The sequence below is a fragment of the Thermobia domestica genome, chromosome 16 (genome assembly GCF_964235325.1).
Source record: "Thermobia domestica chromosome 16, izTheDome1.hap1.1, whole genome shotgun sequence".
NCBI lineage: Eukaryota > Metazoa > Arthropoda > Insecta > Zygentoma > Lepismatidae > Thermobia > Thermobia domestica.
In genome coordinates, this window is record NC_137469.1 from 35,945,596 (window position 1) to 35,966,346 (window position 20,751).

The following is a 20,751-nucleotide window of genomic DNA, read 5'->3' on the forward strand; positions in this document are numbered from 1 at the left end:
CATTGACGATTTATATTTTGAATAATAATTATGGGACACCTAGGTCATTTTTACTTAAAAACGGGACATTTAGGCGTCCCGTTCGAGAGTCAGGGAAAAAAACGGGACAACGGTTGGAAAAAAGGGACTGTCCCGGCTAAAACGGGACGTCTGGTCACCTTGACTCGAGGGCATCCTCACCCACAAATTCCCTCGCCACAATGACGCGAGGGCGAGGGTGATTGAGGGCGTCTGGGCTTTTGCTCGGGCTCAGTTCCTTCATTTCGGCTCGCGCTCATTTATTTCATGGAGGCTCGCGCATAATTATTAAATGAATAGTTTGTATTAAGTTTCTGATTGAATAGTTTGTATTAAGTTTCTGGAAACAAGCAATGTGTTCTGAAGTTGATTGAGCAGTAATTTATTTCTTTACATTTCCAACTTCTCTTGTAAAAATAGATATTTAGTGATATGATACGTCCATGAACACCCGGGTGGTATAGCTTCAGTGCGATTTCTTTGTGAGTTTTTTCTCTTCGCCCTCACCAAAACCAAGTTTTATATGCTCAAAGATGCAATATATATTATTATTATTATTATTATTATTATTATTATTATTATTATTATTATTATTATTATTATTATTATTATTATTATTATTATTATTATTATTATTATTATTAGACGATAGACAATATTACCTACTCACCAACCAATACCCATTTCTTGGAAAAGTCTTCAGAACGAACCTTCAATTTACAGTACCCGAAGAAAAGGTTTTACCTGCAGCTATTGGTGGGTTTCCATTTTACATGAATCTTGTAGCTGTCATTAAAAAACCTTGCAACCCGATTTTTCTATTTAGTGTTCACATATTACAACTTCTTGAAAGCAAGAAAGGTATTTCCACCTATGTAGCACCGCACTCAATTGGACAAACAGTGAACCTCCTCATTAAAAACGTGTATTTTGGCGCACTTCCCCTCCCTGTCCAAAAGAATCAGTTGTTTCGGAAGCGGCGAAAATGGCCTTTCCTTTGTCAGCGGGAGGGCGATAGCAGGTAGCACTCAAGACGACCCAGAAAGTTGCACATGGTTCAACTACTTGCAAGATGGAAAAAATGTTGTATGACCCTTTCAAGACTATATTGACATGGAGAAATATGATAGGGTTTCAAGATTTTTTTAAATGACAGCTACAAGATTCATGTTGCGTAGCAACATGCCTTAAAACGCCTACAAGTAAGCCAGGGCTGGATTCACGATGGGCTCCTGGAGGGGAGTGAAAGGTTTCTCCCATGATCTGAAGCTGTCGCAGGGCAAACGACACTTCGTCCTGTGCTGACGCAGAGATTTCTTTGAATTTAGTAGAGGCATCTTCCTCATCACCGTACTAAAAATAGAAACTAACTTCTACACACAAAACTAACATTAAAAATTGGGTCAATGATTTTTGCACATAAGAAATAAGGTCTATATACCACATATTACAAAGGGTGTTATTGCTGGAATTGTAAACAAAATTCACCAAACTAATTTCGTGCAAATAAATAACTCAATTCTTTACGTAAATCTTATAGGCCTATATCTCCTTATGTGTTAATAATTATAAGAAACAATATGTTGAAAACAACACTTTTTAAACCTCATCACTCTTATAATTTGCACTACGAAACAAGAAAATTTTTCCGAATTTCGTGAGCACCACTAGTGCACCCAAGTCTTAGTGTCAAATACTATTTTCGTGCTAAATGATCCGTACGTAAAATCTATAAATTGAAAGTGATTGTACGATAACAATGAAGAGCATTTATGAACGTCAAAAGATAAACAAATCATTACACAATATATTCCCATAATAAATACGGTTTAAATATTGTTAGATTACTCCCTTCTTACATCTCTCGTGACGCAGAAGGATTGTGAGAACTTGTAGATAAGGGAATACATTTTGTACGTAAATTTACAGAACGAGACGGGAAGTGAGTAAGCGAGAATCGAGACAATAAAGAAGTTTCCGAGCATTGAGATGACTTTCAAGGGCCTTCAAGAATTAAAGGAGACGATATGATAAACCTTATTTCTCGTCTCGTCTCGTCTCAATACCAACACTAGTTTGCACCGAAAGATGTAAAGGAAACTCTATTCAAATTTTATCTGAATATATTCATCGTAATATTAAGCGTGTGAGTAGTCGATGATTTGTTCTATTTTAGGTGATCCAGAGTAAGTTATACGATAGTATGTTTAGTTTTCTTTGTTTAGGATGTATGTTAAGGAATAATTCAGCAAATAGGCTGGAAAATTGAGGATCTGATCCTCGCGAGGGAGGCCCTCGTGAGGACTTCCTAACCCTCAAATAACATCGCCCTAAATGATATGAAGGCGAGGAGAACAAGGGCCATGGACAACTCCCTTGGCGAGAGCGAGGGTGAACAAGGGTGAGGGCCAACTAGGTTTGCAAGGGCGAGGGTACGCGAGGGCGAGAGCAAACTACCTTTGCAAGGGCGAGGGTACGCGAGGGCAAGAACGAGTTTCCAGCACGAGAGCGAGGGCGATGGAGGGCGAGGGTGAACGGGGCCGAGAGCCAACTGTCACTGCGAGGGCGAGGGTGCGCAAGGACGAGGAGAAGTTTTCAGTGCGAGGGCGAAGATGAACGAGGGCGAAGGAAAACTTTCACTGCGAGGGCGAGGGTGCGGAGGGCTATGAACAACTCCCTTCGCGAGAGCGAGGGTGCGCGAGGGCGAGGACAAATTTGCAGCACGTGGGCGAGGATGCGCGAGGGTGATGGACAATTGCCTTCGCGAGGGCGAACGTTAACGAGGGCGAGGTCCAATGCCACTGCGAGGGCAAGGGTGAGTGAGGTCGGAGTAAAATGAACATCTATGCTTCATAAGGCCGCTTCTACCGCCAATTGATATTCCAATATTCCGTCATATTAGTAAACAACACGTACTTTAGCGGAAGCACCACTAAGAAAAGATGGATGCCATTTCTGATAAAAATACAAAGAAAACACAAAAAATACAAAAGGAACACAGAGTCACGAAAAGGGCCTCTTTAACTCTTCCAAGGCTCCGCCTCCAAAACTAGCTGTAGAAAAAAGCGTACAGAGGCGAAAAACAACAGTTTTCAACTGATCACATCCCATTTTTCTCTCCAAGCTGCTCTGGGCGGGAAAGACACTCTAACTTTACCTCAGCGCTGCTACGGACAAGAGGTTCTTAACCAATCTCCGTGTTGCTCTGGCCAAAGATACTAACCTATCTCTGCACTGTTACTGGAAGAAGATTTCTTCCCAATCCGCACTGCTCTGGACAGGAGACACTAACCCATTACTGCGCTGCTACGGACAAAATGCTTCAAACCAACACCACAAGACCTCCGCGGTGCTCTAGGCAGGAGGTCCAACTTATAAAGAAAAAGATCATTAAAAACATTTATATAAAAAGTTTTGTAATAAAAAGGTGAGGGAAAACCCATATACAGTTCGCGGCATAGAAAACCCCATTGACAATTTGCCGCCATCGATGGCGCCTTTTACTTCAGCGGACAGGCCGCCAAAACAGGCGGTGTCAAGGCGGGATGTGGGAGTTGCCGCTTATGCCGTTTTGCAGCTCTTCCCCGCTGGCGGCCCGCCAGGGATGACAGCAGTTGTTCCGCTAAAGTGCCCGCCATGCAGTTTCTATTTCGCGTGGCGGCCCGCTAGCGACGATAACAGCTTTGCCCCTGGAGCCTGATTTGAGAAATAGTCGTCTAGTCGCGCTGCCTGGATGTTCGGTTCGCGTTCTTCATTTGTTACATGGTGATGCAGTGTGGGTGGACTCCTTCAAACGTTTACAAAGAGAGTTTACACGTACAAGTGGGAGAAGACGTTTTATGAGTGATAAAAATGTGCCTACATTAAACCGTAGTGCTTTCCCAAGTGAACAATAGTCTGGAAATTGTACCAAGTTGCTGGTTAAGTGAAAATGACAAGAACATGATGTGTAAGTGGCCCCTGGTGGAGAAGTCGACAAATAAAGTAAATGTCATTTATAATTAAAACAAGGAATCCCATTTATAATTAAAACAAACTTACCTTTAACTGTTCTATATTCGCACTGATTAAGATATCCTTTGATGCTTTTACGAGAAAGTATTCAGAATGATGAAGAACACCGTATACAACCTCACTAATTTCCTGAAAGCTTGTGTACGGATAAATAATGGATGGGTAATGTGTTATTTTTTTCAACATAGCTGCACAATAACACTTTTCTTTAAAAATGATAAATGAAACATGCAAGCAGAATCAATTTTCAGTGTCATTATACTAAGGAGAAATAGAGCCTGGTCAGTCCCCATCTGCCTACGCCACTGATGCCAATAAAGGTCCCGCTGAGAAAAAAAGTATAAAGGAGGCTATGACAAGCGTTTGATGTTTTAATCTCACCAAGACAATAAAATGGCAAATATATTCGAACATCGATATATAACCTAAGACGTACCTGGAAGATCAAAAGTAGTCCCCATCAGCATTGACGACCTTCTGCCAACGTTCTGCAAGGCAATGGATTCCATCGCGGTAGAACTTGGTGGGCTGTGAAGCGAAGAAGGTATTAAGTACATTTTGCACCTCTACTAGAGATTTGAACTGGCGTCCTCTAAGGTAATCGTCTAAGGAATGGAATAGGTGATAATCGGACGGTGCAATGTCCGGGGAGTGTGGCGGGTGCAATAGTGTTTATCATCCAGGACGTAGAATGGTGTCCTGGATCATCATACCCACGTGCGGATAAGCGTTGTCCTGTAACAGGAGGGCCCTTTTGCGATTCAGAAATGCTGGGTCCAGAGTTTTCAGTTTTTCTTGAACACGACTCTAATGCTGCCAGTACACAGTTGCATTGATGCTCTAACCAACTGGTAGAGTTCCCGATGCACGATGCCGCGAGCAGTACACCAAACATACAGGAGGACCTTCCTCTGGTGTAGTGCTGGTTTCGGCTGTCTTGGAACCGGTTCATGGGATGCTCACCAATGATGACGGCGCCGGGAGCTTTGTACAGGACCTACTTCTCATCACATGTCAACACCTTGCCCAGGAATATCTCCTCTCTTAGACGAGACAGCAAAGAAATACAGATGTCTGCTCGCGTTGCCTTCTGGCCCGGAGTCAAATTAAGTGAAACCCATCGACTCAACTTGTAGTGCTTTCCAAGTTGATGGAGGTGCTGCCAAATGGTTTCTCCACTCCACTGAATTGTAGTTCCAGTTCATCACATGTCTGGCCACTGTTTGCCTCAATTGCTGGCTAACGATCTTCATCTTGTACATATGTTGGTTTTTCATGTAGTGCGTCTTCGAGTGTTTTGTCACCGTCCTTAAGCTTGTTAAACCACCGCTGCACTGTCCGCGTAGTCACAACAGCCTCATCAAAGGCCTGACATATCTTCCGCCCCGCTGTAGCGGCGTTTGACCCAAGTTTGAACTCGTACAGCATACACGCCTTTATGATCCTCTGTGGAGGCCTTATGTTCACTCTGTCCTTACGCAAGTTCACGGTGCAACTGAACTGGCACAAGCAGATAGTATGTTGGATATACTGACACCAACAACTGACCTTCACCTTATCTCCATTCGCATTCAACTCAGAGTGTGGGAATCAATGGAACACAGACCTCCTCAAAAATCGATAGAACTTACTTGGTTACCTTTATTATATACACAAGGAGTCTTCAAATGAAAAGGTACAAAATGACACTGTGGGTCTAATGGAAATCTTTATTTGAAAGTAATCACCAGGGTCCTGAGCACAACTATCCCACTGTTCAAGAGCCAAAGGATTCACTGTTCTCAGAATTCCTGTGGCTGTGACAGCAGCCAATCCTCCACTGTGTCCTTCTGTTCGTCGTCCGTGTTGAAGAGCTTCCATTTGAGATGTTTTTTTAGCGGACCAAACAGATGGAAGTCGCAGGGCGACATGTCCAGGTTGTAGAATGAATGCTCAAGCTATTTCCACTTAAGCTTGTCCAGTACACTTTGTATGACCTGGGACACGTGTGGACGAGCGTTATAGTGGAGCACAAAACTTCCTCCGTTAGCAGGTCAGGCTGTTTGCTCTTGATGGACTTGTCTAGGCTACGGAGTGCCCCATAGCACTACGTCACTGTTAATGTTTTTTTCCTTGCTCAAGGAATTCGATGAGTATCGGACCTCGGACGTCGAAAAAGAGAGTGAACATCACTATGACTGCTGAAGGAAAAGCTTAATTTTTTTCGGGGGAGGTGACGACGCATGCTTCCATTGTATACTGTCTTATTTTTTCTCTGGCTTAAATTTATGGCACCAGAACTCGTCCCTGGCGACAATCCCCTCGAGGAATGCAGGGTCTTCATGATACCGGGTCTCAAGTGTTGCAGTGCTAGCCACATACGCAGTTTCTTTTGCGGCTCGCTGATCATCTTCGGAACCCACTGCACGCACACCTTCCGGTAATCCTACTTGTCATGCACAATTGTCCACATTGTTCCAACTCTGGCTCTCACCATCACTGCCAATATTCGTATTGTGACACGGCGATTACTTCTCACCAAGTCGTTCACCTTGTCGATGAGTTTGGCCGCGATTACCGTGTTTGCCTCAACTCATTACTCATTGTGTGTTGTGTGTGTGTCATTACTCAAACTCTCCCGGTCCTCACGAGAACAAACACTCCATTCCCTCACTGACTTGTCGAACACACAAACTCCCCGTATACCGCCACCATACGGCCGCCGGTTTAACCCCTTTTGCAGCCAGAACTCTGATAATATCCCGCTGTTCCTCAAGTGTCGAATCTTTCAATGTGAACACCATGATTTCCTCACACGCACTGTCGCCATGATTAGACGGAACACAACTGCCTGATCCTCACCTGCGTCATGTGAGAGGACCCTGCGCATTCACACAACCACGCCGGACCCTATATTCTCATCCTTAGATGTCGCACTGCGTTATCCGAAAGAGGCGTATTCCTATTTCAAAAGTTTTGGTTTGTACGTTCCGTACCCTTCCGTTTAAACACTCCTTATATATATATATATATATATATATATATATATTAGGGATGGCCAATTCCGGAATTTTTACTTTCCGGAATCCGGAAAGTAAAATCGGAAAATTCCGGAATTCAGAAAAATTCCGGAATTCGGAAAAATTCCGGAATTCAGAAAAATTCCGGATTTCGGAAAAATTCCGGAATTCAGAAAAATTCCGGATTTCAGAAAAATTCCGAATTCGGAAAAATTCCGGAATTCGGAAAAAATCCGGATTTCGGAAAAATTCCGGAATTCAGAAAAATTCCGGAATTCGGAAAAATTATTTTTTTCTTTTTGTAATTCTAAGAATTTTGTTCAAATGCAAACGAACAAATTTCCTTTTTGTAATCCTAAGAATGTAAGCTGAGACTTACATCCTAAAGTATACACTACTCAATCTTCCCATGGTTAATGAGATGTAGTTTAAAAGTACGATGTACTCCTAATATTTAATTTTTGTTTTACTGTGATATTGTCCAGAGGTAATACATATATCACACTGAGATAAACAACTTGACAGAATGAAGATATCATACGTAGTTTTCCAGAAAATCGTGAGAAACGAATTTTTATGAAGTTAAAATATGCGTCGTTTGTTGCCAGTGTGATGCAATTGATAACTTTTATGCTGGAATAATCTTATTATTATTATTAATCGTTTATGTACTGTAAAAGAAAAATATGAACCGTTAAGTAGTAGATTTTATCTGTTGTTTTTTGATATCTTCTAACAGGAATAACAAACTGCTTGTAAATACGCAATGATTATCAAGGACAATGGCATATTAATGTAAGGACTACTCTGCAGACTAGCAATAAACAATAAACAATAACAGATAAACAATAGTTGCAAAAAAAAAAAGCAAAAAAAAGTAACTAACTTGGGCATGTCAGAATGTTCGCGAGAATATAGGGACGCATTGAGACTAGCAAAGAGCGTTGTGTTATTATTACTCAAAGGGCCGTACGATGGAGACATTAACGCTAATGAGCACTTACTTGCTCTAACGGTTAACCTCATTTTTGAGATGATTCTTAGAAGTGGGCGTGTTGGCATGCAGTTAGAAGACATATCCATTATTTAAAAAGCACACGTTATCTGTGGAGTACTAACGATTTGCGTCACTATCGAACACTAACATAGCACTAGCGACGTTTAAAGTCGAAATTGGAGTCTGACATAAGTGGCTTGTCAACTTCACGGACATTATATTTTCCTTGAATGCGAGAATTTTGCGCCCGGGAAATTTGCGCCCTACCACAAAAATAGGAAAAAATGCGCTCGCAATATATTTGCACTGGGATGTTTGCGCCGTACCGCAAAAAAAGGGGAAAATGCGCCGGCTATATATTTGCACTGGGATGTTAGCGCCCTACAATTCAACTTATTTTTGTATTGTGTAAAGTAACTTCCACTCACACTTGAACTAGGCTTGCCTCTCATCGTCCCAGTGAGTTACTCCATCCGTTACAATATTCCGAACAAATGAAAAAAATACAATTTTAGTTCACTAAAGGGTAATCCATACAAATACAATTTTTCATTATACTACAAAATTTACAATAAAAGTATAAATGACTGATATATAATTATTTATTAATATAATCAAAGAGTATAATTTAATCTACAAAAGGCTGTTTGGCTCTACCCAGATATCTCTGTTCACAATCCCTGCGAGTAGTTTGGCTTTTTAGGACACAAAATATAGAAAAGAAAATGTAAAGTGAATGTAAAATCAGTTCATTAATATTATCAAGAAAACTATGTACAGTGTGTTTACTTGCTGGAATTACACTTCAAACACACAATTGCGTTCAGTCGTTCTTTCAGAAAAAAATGTTCCGGGGGGCACACTTAGTATTCCGGAGGGGGTCACTGCTGGTACTATTCTATTTATTATTATATTATATACGTATTATTTTGGTCTCCTCCGAGGGGGCACTTTGAGAGGTTTGGGGAGGCCAGTGTTCCCCCAAAATCATCTCTGGAAGAAGCAGTGATTGCGTTGATCCGTTGTGTTCTTTTGGCTTATATTGAAGTTTATTGTCCCCTTATATAGCCACAATGAAAATAAATCACAAATGGCATGGTTGTGGGGGGAGAATTGTTTATGCTGTAATGTCAGCCCCTCCGAGCAAATGCGTAAGCTCCAATAGGTTCTTTTATTTCGCAGGGCTCAAACTTCCCGGTGGAGGTACATTGCAGGCGCAATTTTCCCTGTTCTTGAGGTAGGGCGCAAATTTCCCAGACGCAAAATTCTCGACACCGTTCGAATGACCTCGGAAGACTATATCTTTTTCAATACTATTTTTTATATTTTTTTTACTCGAGATTTCTTCATAGCTTCTTATTAAAATACTTACTAATATATCCTCATTTTATTGTCCTAACCAATCAATATGGGTATGTTGTCAGTAAAATATTTAGATTGATCGAGCCTCTGGTGTGTAACCACAGTATTTCATATCATCCCTCCATTAGAAATCTTGGCTAAACGAACCAATATATGTTGGCAATAAAATAGTTTAGAATGATTGAGCCCCTGGTAAATAACCACAGTATTTCGTGACAGACCCCCCTTCCTATTACCATATTCTAGCTACGTGCCTGACTCAGCTAATTCTCTACATTCTTTTTCCAAGCACACATTTTCTAAAGCGGAAAATGCTCTCTAAATACCTAAGCTCATTATTTTCAGCAGATGCACAAATTGGGTAACATTCTATCTACATGAATGTTATATATGTCGATTACTGGAAACCGTTTCTCGCTATCTATTACCATATTTACTATATAATGATTAACGTTAAAACCGGAAATGGTTGATTTGTACCGCTTCCGGTTTGAATATTACATTCATCAGGGAACTCGATTCTTAACTATTGACTCTGTGCATCGTGGCCAAAATTGATGGTAATCCATCAGATAGTTCTTGAGACTGTTTGTTTCACTGACGGACAAAATGAATATATGGCTATAGAGTTTTGATAAACTAAATTCGTTAATGAGTGATGATGGAACAAATACAAGAAAGGGAACCAAGAGTACAACCGGGAAAATTTTCGAACACAAAATTATCCATCGAAAACCCACAGATCCTGGGTTAGAATACCATAGATGAAAACTCTACCACTGAGTCATCAATCACCCGCTTATTAGTTTTATTAATTATTATATTAATATAAATTAATGAATGCCTGCTTATGTTAATTATTGAACAATTACATACTTCGTAAAGTCAAAAATTATAAATTTGTATTTACAGTACATACAGTGAGCGCAGAAAGTGTTCGTACACCTATGCTATTGAAACGAGAATGCCTGCGAAAAAGAAACAGAAAATTTAAGAAGTGTAATAACACACACAATATGAATAATGAAAACTAAGCTTTATGAATATATCAATAAAGAACCACGAAGACAAGTTTAATGGTCAGAAAGTAAATAAATTCCGTAGAAAGTGTATAGAGTAGACGCAAAAAGAGATCGTACACCTGACATACGAATACGAAACAAAGATACCACAACTGGGGTTCACTAGTATTCACCTGATTATACACCTCTGTATAGCATGACGAATAACAGAATGAGTTTAGTTGTGAATAGGAGTGAAAAAACTGCACTGTGGGCTGTCAAAATGCATAAGAAAGGTAAATCTTTGAGAAAGATAGCAAACCTTGCAGACAGACCTCGTTCAACAGTACAAACAATAATTGCGATGTATAATGTTTCTATCACTGTGCGAAAAAAAAAAAAAAAAAAAAAACACTGGAAGACCAAGAGTGTTGAGTGAACAAGATAAACGTTACATTATTAGGGAAAGAAAAAAGGTTCCAAAAAGTAGTGCTGTGCAATGGGCAACGGATCTGGAAACGCGGTGTTAAAGTATCAGTCAGTACAGTGCGGAATATTTGCAGGGTATCATGGTCGGATAGCCAGGAAAATGTTATGGGTGAACAAGACAAATCGTATAAAGAGACTAAAGTTTGAAAAAGAGTATAAAGATAAGGGATCAGGCTTCTTTCTGGAATAGGGTCATATTTTCGGACGAAAGTAAATTTAATCTTATCGAATCCAATGGGAGGCGTATGGTATGACGCAAAGTGAATACAGAGATGAATCCTCACAATCTCATCCCTAAAGTAAGACACGGAGGAGGGTCCGTGCTCGTCTGGGGTTGTATGAGTGCCTCAAGAGTGGGTCGTCTCCACTTTATCGATGGAGTGATGATCCACAAAGTGTATATTAACATATTAAAGGAAAATCTCCATACTAATGCGCAGAAAACAATTTATTGTTCAGCAAGGCAACAACTCCAAACATACAGCGGAAAATACTCGATTGTGGCTACTCTATAATACCTTGAAACAGCTTCGCACACCTCCCCAATCCCCAGACATGAACCCCATAGAACATCTATGGTCTGTTCTGGAGACAAGAATCAGAAGGCACAGCTTCTCTACTAAAGAAGGCCTGAGAAAAGCTATTCAAGAAGAATGGGACATAATTAGTCCCGAAGCTACTAACTAACTAACTAACTCTATGGCCTATGGAACCCGGAGGTTCAATGCCGCGTTCACAAAAGCTCTCCACTGACTTCTATAGTCCCGAAGCTACAGAACTACGAACTACTACAGGTGAAATCAATGCCACGAAGACTACAGACAATCATTAACGCACAGGGTAATCCCACAAAATATTAAATAACGTAATATACTTTATAAGCATTAATTCAATCATAAGTGTACGGTGACTTTTTGCGTTTACAAAAAAGAAATTCTCTCTTTTCTTCTGAACAAAACAGTGATTGTCTTTGTTTGGCCTTTCTCTTGTATATAGATATAAAAGGTATGAATGTGTAGTCTTAATTCTGGTTATATATATATTTTCCACCTCCCGTTCTCATGCTAGCTGTTTTCAATATAAAGTATGCATGGTGTACGAGCACTTTCTGCGCTCACTGTAGGTATGTTGACAATAAGCGAATGTTATCAGAATATTTGTTGAGATTTCTTTTCCTTCACTGCCTTTCGCCTGGTTAAAAAGTAGTTTGCAGTGCTTTGGAGCAGCTGCAGGTGGGAACGCGATAATGTTTGAGACATACCGGCGACTTTTTTGTGTGTGAAAATAAGACCTTCCTCATAAAGCAGTAAATAACTGCAGTAGCAATTGTCTACGTAAGTGATAAAGACATATCCAACTACAAGAAACTAATACAGTATATATATTCATTATTGTGTTTCTCTTTTAACAGCTACTAGCTAGGGATGGTCAATTCCAGAATTTTTACTTTCCGGAATCCGGAAAGTAAAATCGGAAAAATTCCGAATTTTTTTCTAAATTCCGGATTTTTTCCGAATGTCGGAGTTTATCTGAATTCCGGAATTTTTCTGAAATCCGGAATTTTTCTGAAATCCGGATTTTTTCCGAATTCCGGAATTTTTCTGAATTCCGGATTTTTCCGAATTCCGGATTTTTTCTGAATTCCGGAATTTTTCCGAAATCCGGAATTTTTCCGAATTCCGGAAAGTAAATTTCCGATTCCGGAAAACAAAATTTCCGGAATCCGGATTCCGGAAAATTTTGGCCATCCCTAATATATATATATATATATATATATATATATATATATATATATATATATATATATATATATATACAGTGAAACCTCTCAATAACGGACACCAGTGGAACATGAATTTTTGTCCGTTACTGAGAGGTGTCCGTTACAGGGAGGTTACAGAAATTTAATTTCTCGCAACGGTAATTGTATGCAGTAATATATAGTAAATACATTATATATGAGCGTAAATACGTAAAATTCAATATGAAAATACTCTATTTAGTACGTATTTGAATTACTGAGAGGGATGAAGGAGAAATTCATTTCTGTTAAGTAATATTATTGCTGGGGGATGTGTTAATATATTCGTATACTGCAAGAGATAATGCGTGTATGGTAATTTTCTTAAGTACGGTACATGTTATCACTCTGTAAAAAAAAAAATCAATTAATTCACATACCACCTATACTAAAAGTAAAAATAGCTTAATAAAAGCATGCAATATTATTATTAAATACTGAAAATGTGGACAATAAACCCGCCAACTGTGATTTTCTTTGGAAAAATCTATGAAATTGTAGGGAAAGATGCAAGGCCCAGAGAAAAAAGGACCATATTTGTTAGGGAAGGGAAGATCTTTCGCATAGGATTATTGGCCATACGACTGACCCTACATGAGTGTTATTGCTTATTGAAGATTTTCTAGGATTTCCACCAGAAAGCAGTTTATTGCGGGCAGAAAAAAATTTTTAAGTTCAGCTTGAAGCTGTTCTGTTTGATGGTTCATCAGGTACTAGCGGGGGAAATACTTTTCTGTCTACTGTAATATATCACAGAACCGAGAATAATTCTTGTCCGTTATGAAGAGGTTATTGAAACGTTTGGGGGAAGAAAGGACTGTCCGCGTCCGTTTCTGAGAGTGTCCGTAAAAGAGAGGGGTTTGTTCCGTAAGAGAACATATATTTTTGCCGGGACAAAAAAATCTGTCCGTATTATAGAGGTGTCCGTTAAGGGAGGTTTCACTGTATATATATATATATATATATATATATATATATATATATATATATATATATATATATATATATATATATATATATATATATATATATATATATACTTTTTCAATAAAGCTTCTGCCTTTCATTGCACTTTGTCAACCACTGTTTCAAAATTTCTATGTATCCATGCATCAGAAAGATTCATGAAGCATTGCCATCGAAAAAAGTTTATTCTCGAAGATGTTGCTTCAATTTAGAAGATAAATATGTCACTGGAAGTAAGATCAGTTGAGAATATGGGGAGTAATACATCAGTCCTAAGCAATCAGGACATTACCAGCAGCCATTTTGAGGCATGTAACTTATGAATAGGAATATAGTTCGCTGCATCAGTACCCCGCGTATCAATGTTCCCACTCCTCTTAATCTCGACTGCAACAGACAAAAGCTACAAAAGTCCGCTGGGCTGGTAACAGAGTTCATCATAGGAATGTCTTCACACGGGATGATATGAATTCATGATTCCCGTCCTGTTTCCTGATAAAAACGCAGAAGTGTTCTGGCAATATGACTTAAACTTTTGTCCATATGGATCCTCACCTGCTAGCGTCCGCTCCATATAATTGACGAGATGTGTCATAATGGATTCATGAAAGTATCTTGCATTGACTTCCAGGTTTTTATCAACTTTGTGTGTCATTAACTACCATCCATAACTGAATAATTTCATGACAACTACATATCCTCGTGAGAAAATTTCTCGGTAGTGGCGAACAAAGTTGCACCGATCATTGGCATTGCTGGTACGACCCTAGTGAAAAGCCATTCTCCCGACACTATTTCATTGTGCACATGTAGGAAAAGAACGAGCATGGAAAAGGGCCGTACAACATCCTTCCTTAGCGCCATATGAAAAGACTACCCCGCCCACAACTTCTTTAGACATATTACTACTCGCTACAACAGACAGTCAATCCACCTTAATTCCTCATATGCAAATGGAGTTCCTGAATTCGGTTCGATACAACCTTCTGTAGTGTATGTAACCTTCTAAGTTAGTGGCAAATGGATGGGTTAAGAATTACGTATTACTTGTGTTTCCAATAGCATTTGTTTTCGGTGAGTTTCAGACATGAGCTGCATATGGAACTTTACAATAAATATGATGACGAAAGAGACAATATAATTTTTGTTTAAATTTCTGAAAGAAGGGACTTTAAAAAGAGCAAATGATCAGAGATATAAAATGAAATATATATCGGTCTATGCGTGCTTTACCTAGCAGACATAGTGTTCGGAAAAGAAAACAGAGGTTTTACATCCTTGCACTTAGGTTGACAGCGGAAGTGACAAATTACTTGACTCATTCAGTACCTGTTAATAGTATGCTGCTACTAATAACAGGTAACTTGTTATGGCGATTGTAATGTCCACAAACTGCATAACCCAAGATTGTTGCTCAGTGGCGTATTTAGGGGGGCTTCCGGGCTTAAGCCCCCCGAAATCTTACTTACTATAGTAAATTATATGAAATATCTTGCAGAATTTTCACATTTTTAGGCAAAGCCCCCCGAAAGTTAGCAAAAGCTCCCCCGAAACAAAATCGTAAATACGCCACTGTTGATGCTGCACTATTATTACTCCCGAGGAGACACTTTAATGATGAATAAATAACACCATCTTACTATTATTATTATTATTATTATTATTATTATTATTATTATTATTATTATTATTATTATTATTATTATTATTAATAATAATAATAATAAAATCTCAACCATATGCCGACCATTAGTCTACGTATCTTTCAACTTTATTATTGAAGTTCACCTAATACGAATTATCTGCTCCGTCATTTGGTTGCAAACGTGCGCTTTGTCATCTAGTGTATGTGATCTTCATGTGTGTGTTGTTTTGCACTAGGCACCAACAGTAATCTGTCATCCTAAACAGACCGTATTATACAGTATTTAATTTCTATCCATTAATATTTTTCGTGGAACTTTTCCTCTTTCTTTGCTGAGTGAATCTAAGTTTTACTGGAGGAAACGTAACTGAAAGGTAAGACTAGAGGAAATGTAACTTCATAGTCATGACATTTCAGTACATACATTTCTTTTGGACTACTGTGTTTGTATCGGCTATGTTTGACATTGCCGAAAGTTGTTGACAACATCGATAAACGAATCCCATGCCTCAATATTTCCACATCTCATATTATTTCTGAATGTAGAATCTTTTGTGAGTTTCCGAATCTTTGGATCATCAAAACTGCCCTTCTTAATCTTTGTATTGGGCAATAAGAGAAATGTATGAACTAGACAAGGAACATTTTTGTCCGACGGTTTGACAAATTGTTTTATTGTGTCTAACGTAATATGTAAAAGGAGGTAACACCTGGGAATTAATTAATTTGGAATGCAACCGTCTTCTGATATCAATCAAGTCTGACATTTTGTTTACGATTCTTTTTCGGAGTTTAGCGTCCCACGATTATGGTGTGAGACTAAGGAAGGTAGGGATGGAATCGAGACGAGACGAGACGAGACTTTGTACAGTCTCGGTCTCGTCTCGGTTTAAAAATAGCTGTCTCGGTCTCGGTCTCGTCTCGAGTCAAAAATCGCCGTCTCGGTATCGGTCTCGTCTCGGTCAACAAATGCTTGTCTCGATCTCGGTCTCGGTCTCGAGGGCCAAATCTCGGTCTCGTCTCGAAAGTCTCGAAATAAATAGGTGAAATTAAAATTGTAAAAGTATTATTATTGTAAAGTCTGGCGTTTCTTCTTATTATTTTTGGCCTTATTCTTGACTTAGAATTATAGTATGGTGTACTTCTTCAGAGCTAATTTGCTAGCGCTGATGCCTTCCATGCGTGTGTTCCAGTTTCAATCATCAGTGTGTATATCATATCTGAGATAAAATTCTAATAGTAACCCATATTTCACTTTCAGCAAAAGACTTTCTCATATGGCCTCAGTACTGCCTATACAATTAAACTCTATTAAATTAACTTCAGTACTATACAGTAGTTTATTTCCTTCTTTAGAATAAGAATTGTTCAATACATTCTAACTTATAACGCAACACATAGCAGCATGAATGTATTTAATCGTACCGAAATTGAAATTTTACAATTTCTCATTTATTATCCAATACATTTTGTTTTGACTGTCATTTTAAAAGCATAATATAACGTTCATTATCTGAACAAATAGGGTAAATTATTACTACAATATATTTTGTTTAAAATTGATCAAATGCTTTATTACCGTTTCACATCTACGTGTTTAATTGACACCTTATAACACGAAATTCCTGAACTTTGTGATGGGAGCTACGGCACTCATCTTTGCTATGTGTGGGTTCGGGTTGCATCACGAAACAAGTTAGATTCAAAGTCAGATGTTTCGCATAGTTCGCGTCTAAATTTAAGTACATTCTGTTTCTTATACTAGTTCCTAAAGTTGTAATGCATTACATACGCATACGTATATCCACTGCCGTAACATAGATTAAGCTTATTCCTGAGCTCTTAGCGGTGCATGTGATCTTTATTCGAGAAAACCAATTGTGCGTTCATTACGTTGAAATTTTATATTGATTGAAAATTACTTGCGAAACATAAACATACATATTATATAAGTATATAGGTAATTCGAGCTAGCTGTATGTGTTTTCTCTCTCTCGCCAAAACAAGTGATTCTTAACTTTCTAGTTTTCTTTTGTATTCATTTTCGTATTTTTTTTAGCAGCATGAAGTATTAAATAGTCAAAAATATTTTTTTTTCGCTGTATGACTGTCGTTAAATTTTGGATCCAATTTTATCCCACCTTACCTAGTAAATTTATACAGTATATATATATATATATATATATATATATATATATATATATATATATATATATATATATATATATATATATATATATATATAAAACATTAATGGTAGACTATGTGAAGTCACTTTTTGGTCAAATTGAGTTAGAATACTTTTTTTTAATAGACTATGTTCTTTCTAGTGGTATAATAATGTAAGTCTAAAGCCATCTTATTACTTTGTAACTACTTAGTATAGTTTGAAAAACAGTATTATAGTTTGAAAAACAGTAGGCCTATCTTAGTTAAGGAACCGGTTTTTCGCTTCTCCTGTAAAATTACGAAATTATGACTTGGTTTAGTTTACCTCTGAGGTCTTGATATAAAATCATCATCATCATCATAATCAAGCATTATCAATCCATTGCTGGATTAAGTCTTCCCAAGTTTTCTCTACAACTATCTATCTTGGGTAATTCTTTTCCAGGTTACTCCCCAGTGGTTCCTGATTTTTTCACAATTTCTTGTATGCGGACATTTCCTAGGCTGTTTTTGTCACGTGGTATACAATCTAAAATTGTTTTCGTCTATCGATCATAATTTCGTCTTGCAATATGTCCATAACATTTTCCGATCTATTTTAAACATTATTTCATTAGTACCAGTCATTAGTTGCCAAATAATTCATTTCTATATATATGGGCTACAAATTCATATCATCTACTTTTGGAGCACAGATACGCTACTTTTTGATCTTCGGATCTGGCAACACGGACTCAATTATTTAAATCAACACAATGTAAGAACCCCCATTTGCTGTAATGGCTAGTACGCTTGATTTTGGTTCGCATGGTCCCGAGTTCGATTCCCGGTGGCGGTAATGTTCAACGACCGAAGTTTTTCGGATTCCACTATGATCAGTAGCTCCACGTCTCCTTTAGCCGCCCTAGCATAATCGTGAGACGCTAAACTAAAACAAAACAAACCAAAAATCAATACAATGTGTATTACTAACTGTAAGTCTTTGAATAATTGCATATAGCTATATGATATGGATCGAGTTTGATGTGGTCGGTGGTCAAACTATAACAAATGAAATGCAGTTAGGGCGTAATTAAAATTTTAATAAAGCAGTTTTTTAATGTAAAAAAATACACCAGGCCTAAGGCTTAGGGAGAACAACTAGTGCTACTGAAAAGTTGTCAGTTACGTTTAATTTCAGTTACAATTTGCTTTTACATGTATTGCTGGAACGAAAACTTTGACATTAACATTATAAGTAGACCAAAGACTATGAAAAACATCGTGTTTTGAAAACATTGTTGCACCATAAAACAAATTACGAGTAATTTTAAAAATTTTGCACTTTAGCTACGTTATTTGCACTATATTTATAATAATATTTAGCAGTTTATTTAAGTTCGCAACACTGCTTAAAATAATGTAACTGCGACTTGTTGTAATTAAAACTACTGAACACTAATGTTATAATGTTCCTGCCATTTGAGTTATTAGAGATCTCCAAAATGTTGATGTTAGTGATATGTATTGTCCTTTGTTACACTGAATAAGATATGTGCTTTTGTGGTTTAATTTAATATCTAAATTAGAAATATGTAGAGCTCTTTCGTGGCTAAGCAGTTAGCCTATGGCGTGAGAGACCCGGGTTAGATTCCCGGCGGGAGCTCATGTGGTTTAAATTCAACGTTAATCAGTAGGTTCTGTCTCATATAACCTCGCTGCTGAAAGAGGCGTTAAACTCAATTAAAAAATTAAATGAAATTTTTGAGTTTTACGTCATACGGTTATTCCGGTTAGGCTAAAGGAGACTGTGATGATGAGAGATGAATGAAATATTGGAATGAAGAAAGTGGGAGGAAACGGGAGAACCCCGAGAAAACTCACGCACTAAACTAAATTAACTGAACAGAAATATGTAATATCAAACGTAGTGCAATTTGAGAAATTACAACTTTATGTTGCGTTGGCAACATTGCTTGTTTATCTAGTGGTATTGCAGAGTACCTGGAAGAATTTCCCCTTCCATATTTCACACAGCATGTTAAAAAAATTCAGCATTTTTAATATATATGACTATTACTAGATGAAATACCCATTTTTCGCATGGGACCAGTATTTGGAAGTCAAGGCCTGTGGGAGTATCACTATCTCAGCAATCGCGAAAACTACTGTATGTATTTGACACTAATATCGGTCATTTTGTTTTATTTTTACATGTCTGGGTACCCCCTCCCCAGCAAGTGAACCCCGGCCCGCATGCACTGGTAGCTGAATTTGAAAGTCATATCTAATGGAAGTGACACCATTGATCTCAGCGACCGCAAAAACTATATATTTGACACTAATATCGGCCATTTTGGATTACTTTTACATGTCTCGGTATCCGTCCTGTGAACTCCGGCCCGCAGCTGAATGCGGTGAATTTGGAAGTTAATGCGATCGAAGTTTCACCATTGATCTCAGAAAACGCGAAAACTATTTGACACTAATATCGGTCATTTTGTATTATTTTTACGTCTCGGTACTCCCCTCCCCCGCAAGTGAACTTCGGCTCGCATGCACTGGTAGCTGAATTTGAAAGTCATCGCTAATGGAAGTATCATCATTGATCTCAGCGACTGCGAAAACTAAGTATTCGACATTAACATCGTCATTTTCTACCCTCCTGATTCAAAATAGAAAAAAACGCTTCTTCTTGGTCTGAGGCCTGGGACATGATACTTGTCACTCAAATTTCGTAACTCTTGGACTCTCGTCTGGTCCTCAGGCCGCACACAGGCAATCAGAAAGACAGGCACGCAGACACACAGACAAACAAACTCTTCCTTTTACTTATACAGTAAAACCTGTCTTCAATGGACCCTTTATTAAACGGAAAACTGTCTTAAAGGGAAATATTTCATGGTCCCATGGATTTTGGAGTAAAAGACATGTAAAAGTCCCTTCATTAAGCGGAAACTGTGTTATGCGGACAACGGAAAGCAAAATAAACCTTTAACGGAAAATTCTGAGTTTCAGACTACATCGTTTAGAAAATTTTTAAACATCCTGTGAGAGGGTAAACATATACTGTCTGCGATAAATACTTCGTTTTTTTGTTAAATCTTTATGGGCAGTGTTGACCTTCGTCAATCACTACTCATATTCAGCTCCCACAATTTTTCGCTAGTCCTACGTAGCATGTCAGCTGTCAGTCTTCTTTGTAGGCGTACTTCTGTTCCGCTTGTGTTGCAACTAGCGACAGCCAACAAAAATGAGAAGAAAACTGACAAAACAAAGTTCTGGAAAAAAGGAATTGAGGTAAAGCAGAA